At 45.2% G+C, this 6,024-nt stretch overlaps 1 non-coding gene across 1 annotated transcript; it reads right to left on the bottom strand.

Moving 5' to 3' along the window:
• Positions 1-775: 775 nt before the first annotated feature.
• TRNAS-CGA (transfer RNA serine (anticodon CGA)) lies at positions 776-849 on the bottom strand. The gene has a single exon. It is a non-coding gene; the product is annotated as a tRNA-Ser (tRNA).
• Positions 850-6,024: the final 5,175 nt, after the last annotated feature.

Raw genomic sequence — 6,024 nt, 5'->3', positions numbered from 1 at the left:
ATAAGGCGGAAACTGTGCGAGAGCCCTCTTATGCTACCCATGGCATCATGTCTGCCAGAACCGGGACCCTCGTTAAAAGCAATTAGCAGATAAGGTAAGGAAAATTAGGGACTCGTTTTGACAAACCTATGAAAAAAGCCGACAATCACCGAAACCAAGGTGCATAGGGGAATGTTTTATTTTTTTTAATGTGTTGTGCTAATCAATAGGATAATGATACTTCGATTAATCTATCGATTGAAGAAAATTGCTTGTAAATCAGCAGAAAAAACAACCATGCTGCCGGTGGGATCCGAACCCACGACCTCCGAATATCACGTCCGGTGCTCTTACCAACTGACCTACGACGACGGCTGTCCAATCTGCTGCTTTCGTGGGTATTTATATTTTTGCTTGTAAGCTAACCATGAGAGTGTTCACCAGCGCCACCCGCTTCCATAGCGGTGGACGTAGAACGTCCTGTAATACCGTGAGTGTGACGTACAACGTCATCTAACGGCGAGGGCGGAAACTGTGTGAGAGCCCTCTTATGCTAGCCATGGCATCAAGTCTGCCAGAACCGAGACCCTCGTTAAGCAATTAGCAGATAAGGTAAGGAAAATTAGGTACTCGTTTTGACAAACTTATGAAGAAAGCCGACAATCACCGAAACCAAGGTGCATATGGGAATGTTTTAATTTTTTTTAATGCGTTGTGCTAATCAATGGGATAATAATACTTAGATTAATCTATCGATTGAAGAAAATTGCTTATAAATCAGCAGAAAAAACAACCATGCCGCCGGTGGGATTCGAACCCACAACCTCCGAATATCGCGTCCGGTGCTCTTACCAACTGAGCTACGACGACGGCTGTCCAATCTGCTGCTTTCGTGATTATTTATATTTTTTGCTTGTAAGCTAACCATGAGAGTGTTCACCAGCGCGACCCTCTTCCATAGCGGTAGACGTAGAACGTCCTGTAATACCGCGAGTGTGACGTACAACGTCATCTAACGGCGAGGGCGGAAACTGTGCGAGAGCCCTCTTATACTACCCATGGCATCAAGTCTGCCAGAACCGAGACCTCGTTAAGCAATTAGCAGATAAGGTAAGAAAAATTAGGGACTCGTTTTGACAAACTTATGAAGAAAGCCGACAATCACCGAAACCAAGGTGCATAGGGGAATGTTTGAATTTTTTTTTAATTTTTTGTGCTAATCAATGGGATAATGATACTTCGATTAATCTATCGATTGAAGAAAATTGCTTGTAAATCAGCAGAAAAAACAACCATGCTGCCGGTGGGATCCGAACCCACGACCTCCGAATATCGCGTCCTGTGCTCTTACCAACTGAGCTACGACGACAGCTGTCCAATCTGCTGCTTTCGTGGGGATTTATATTTTTGCTTGTAAGCTAACCATGAGAGTGTTCACCACCGCCACCCTCTTCCATAGCGGTGGACGTAGAACGTCCTGTAATACCGCGAGTGTGATGTACAACATCATCTAACTGCGAGGGCGGAAACTGTGCGAGAGCCCTCTTATACTACCCATGGCATCAAGTCTGCCAGAACCGAGACTCTCGTTAAGCAATTAGCAGATAAGGTAAGGAAAATTAGGGACTCGTTTCGACAAACTTATGAAGAAAGCCGACATCACCGAAACCAAGGTGCATAGGGGAATGTTTTAATTTTTTTAATGTGTTGTGCTAATCAATGGGATAATGATACATAGATTAATCTATCCATTGAAGAAAATTGCTTACAAATCAGCAGAAAAAACAACCATGCCGCCGGTGGGATCCGAACCCACGACCTCCGAATATCGCGTCCGGTGCTCTTACCAACTGAACTACGACGACGGCTGTCCAATCTGCTGCTTTCGTGGGTATTTATATTTTTGCCTGTAAGCTAACCATGAAAGTGTTCACCAGCGCCACCCTCTTCCATAGCGGTGGACGTAGAACGTCCTGTAATACCGCGAGTGTGACGTACAACGTCATCTAACGGCGAGGGCGGAAACTGTGCGAGAGCCCTCTTATGCTACCCATGGCATCAAGTCTGCCATAACCGAGACCCTCGTTAAGCAATTAGCAGATAAGTTAAGGAAAATTAGGGACTCGTTTTGACAAACTTATGAAGAAAGCCGACAATCACCGAAACCAAGGTGTATAGGGGAATGTTTTAATTTTTTTAATGCGTTGTGCTAATCAATGGGATAATGATACTTAGATTAATCTATCGATTGAAGAAAATTGCTTATAAATCAGCAGAAAAAACAACCATGCCACCGGTGGGATCCGAACCCACGACCTCCGAATATCGCGTCCGGTGCTCTTACCAACTGAGCTACGATGACGGCTGTCCAATCTGCTGCTTTCGTGGGTATTTATATTTTTTGCTTGTAAGCTAACCATGAGAGTGTTCACCAGCGCGACCCTCTTCCATAGCGGTGGACGTAGAACGTCCTGTAATACCGCGAGTGTGACGTACAACGTCATCTAACGGCGAGGGCGGAAACTGTGCGAGAGCCCTCTTATACTACCCATGGCATCAAGTCTGCCAGAACCGAGACCCTCGTTAAGCAATTAGCAGATAAGGTAAGGAAAATTAGGGACTCGTTTTGACAAGCTTATGAAGAAAGCCGACAATCACCGAAACCAAGGTGCATAGGGGAATGTTATAATTTTTTTTTAATGTGTTGTGCTAATCAATGGGATAATGATACTTCGATTAACCTATCGATTGAAGAAAATTGCTTATAAATCAGCAGAAAAAACAACCATGCCGCCGGTGGGATCCGAACCCACATCCTCCGAATATCGCGTTTGGTGCTCTTACCAACTGAGCTACGACGACGGCTGTCCAATCTGCTGCTTTCGTGGGTATTTATATTTTTGCTTGTAAGCTAACCATGAGAGTGTTCACCAGCGCCACCCTCTTCCATAGCGGTGGACGTAGAACGTCCTGTAATACCGCGAGTGTGACGTACAACGTCATCTAACGGCGAGGGCGGAAACTGTGCGAGAGCCCTCTTATACTACCCATGGCATCAAGTCTGCCAGAATCGAGACTCTCGTTAAGCAATTAGCAGATAAGGTAAGGAAAATTAGGGACTCGTTTCGACAAACTTATGAAGAAAGCCGACAATCACCGAAACTAAGGTGCATAGGGGAATATTTTATTTTTTTTAATGTGTTGTGCTAATCAATGGGATAATGATACTTAGATTAACCTATCTATTGAAGAAAATTGCTTATAAATCAGCAGAAAAAACAACGATGCCGCCGGTGGGATCCGATCCCAAGACCTCCGAATATCGCGTCCGGTGCTCTTACCAACTGAGCTACGACGACGGCTGTCCAATCTGCTGCTTTCGTGGGTATTTATATTTTTGCTTGCAGCTAACCATGAGAGTGTTCACCAGCGCCACCCTCTTCCATAGCGGTGGACGTAGAACGTCCTCTAACACCGCGAGTGTGACGTACAAGGTCATCTAACGGATAAGGCGGAAACTGTGCGAGAGCCCTCTTATGCTACCCATGGCATCATGTCTGCCAGAACCGGGACCCTCGTTAAGCAATTAGCAGATAAGGTAAGGAAAATTAGGGACTCGTTTTGACAAACCTATGAAGAAAGCCGACAATCACCGAAACCAAGGTGCATAGGGGAATGTTTTATTTTTTTTAATGTGTTGTGCTAATCAATAGGATAATGATACTTCGATTAATCTATCGATTGAAGAAAATTGCTTGTAAATCAGCAGAAAAAACAACCATGCTGCCGGTGGGATCCGAACCCACGACCTCCGAATATCGCGTCCGGTGCTCTTACCAACTGACCTACGACGACGGCTGTCCAATCTGCTGCTTTCGTGGGTATTTATATTTTTGCTTGTAAGCTAACCATGAGAGTGTTCACCAGCGCCACCCTCTTCCATAGCGGTGGACGTAGAACGTCCTGTAATACCGTGAGTGTGACGTACAACGTCATCTAACGGCGAGGGCGGAAACTGTGTGAGAGCCCTCTTATGCTAGCCATGGCATCAAGTCTGCCAGAACCGGGACCCTCGTTAAGCAATTAGCAGATAAGGTAAGGAAAATTAGGGACTCGTTTTGACAAACTTATGAAGAAAGCCGACAATCACCGAAACCAAGGTGCATAGGGGAATGTTTTATTTTTTTTAACGTGTTGTGATAATCAATAGGATAATGATACTTAGATTAATCTATCGATTGAAGAAAATTGCTTATACATCAGCAGAAAAACAGCCATGCCGCCGGTGGGATCCGAACCCACGATCTTCGAATATCGCGTCCGGTGCTCTTACCAACTGAGCTACGACGACGGCTGTCCAATCTGCTGCTTTCGTGGGTATTTATATTTTTGCTTGTAAGCTAACCATAAGAGTGTTCACCAGGGCCACTCTCTTCCATAGCGGTGGACGTAGAACGTCCTGTAATACCGTGAGTGTGACGTACAACGTCATGTAACGGCGAGGGCGGAAACTGTGCGAGAGCCCTCTTATACTACCCATGGCATCAAGTCTGCCAGAACCGAGACTCTCGTTAAGCAATTAGCAGATAAGGTAAGGAAAATTAGGGACTCGTTTCGACAAACTTATGAAGAAAGCCGACATCACCGAAACCAAGGTGCATAGGGGAATGTTTTAATTTTTTTAATGTGTTGTGCTAATCAATGGGATAATGATACATAAATTAATCTATCCATTGAAGAAAATTGCTTACAAATCAGCAGAAAAAACAACCATGCCGCCGGTGGGATCCGAACCCACGACCTCCGAATATCGCGTCCGGTGCTCTTACCAACTGAACTACGACGACGGCTGTCCAATCTGCTGCTTTCGTGGGTATTTATAATTTTGCCTGTAAGCTAACCATGAAAGTGTTCACCAGCGCCACCCTCTTCCATAGCGGTGGACGTAGAACGTCCTGTAATACCGCGAGTGTGACGTACAACGTCATCTAACGGCGAGGGCGGAAACTGTGCGAGAGCCCTCTTATGCTACCCATGGCATCAAGTCTGCCATAACCGAGACCCTCGTTAAGCAATTAGCAGATAAGTTAAGGAAAATTAGGGACTCGTTTTGACAAACTTATGAAGAAAGCCGACAATCACCGAAACCAAGGTGTATAGGGGAATGTTTTAATTTTTTTAATGCGTTGTGCTAATCAATGGGATAATGATACTTAGATTAATCTATCGATTGAAGAAAATTGCTTATAAATCAGCAGAAAAAACAACCATGCCACCGGTGGGATCCGAACCCACTACCTCCGAATATCGCGTCCGGTGCTCTTACCAACTGAGCTACGATGACGGCTGTCCAATCTGCTGCTTTCGTGGGTATTTATATTTTTTGCTTGTAAGCTAACCATGAGAGTGTTCACCAGCGCGACCCTCTTCCATAGCGGTGGACGTAGAACGTCCTGTAATACCGCGAGTGTGACGTACAACGTCATCTAACGGCGAGGGCGGAAACTGTGCGAGAGCCCTCTTATACTACCCATGGCATCAAGTCTGCCAGAACCGAGACCCTCGTTAAGCAATTAGCAGATAAGGTAAGGAAAATTAGGGACTCGTTTTGACAAGCTTATGAAGAAAGCCGACAATCACCGAAACCAAGGTGCATAGGGGAATGTTATAATTTTTTTTTAATGTGTTGTGCTAATCAATGGGATAATGATACTTCGATTAACCTATCGATTGAAGAAAATTGCTTATAAATCAGCAGAAAAAACAACCATGCCGCCGGTGGGATCCGAACCCACATCCTCCGAATATCGCGTTTGGTGCTCTTACCAACTGAGCTACGACGACGGCTGTCCAATCTGCTGCTTTCGTGGGTATTTATATTTTTGCTTGTAAGCTAACCATGAGAGTGTTCACCAGCGCCACCCTCTTCCATAGCGGTGGACGTAGAACGTCCTGTAATACCGCGAGTGTGACGTACAACGTCATCTAACGGCGAGGGCGGAAACTGTGCGAGAGCCCTCTTATACTACCCATGGCATCAAGTCT

The sequence above is a fragment of the Amblyomma americanum genome, chromosome 8 (genome assembly GCF_052857255.1).
Source record: "Amblyomma americanum isolate KBUSLIRL-KWMA chromosome 8, ASM5285725v1, whole genome shotgun sequence".
Taxonomy (NCBI): Eukaryota; Metazoa; Arthropoda; class Arachnida; order Ixodida; family Ixodidae; genus Amblyomma; species Amblyomma americanum.
The sequence above is the reverse complement of the archived record's forward strand: the minus strand, read 5'-3'. Positions and strand labels throughout refer to the sequence as shown.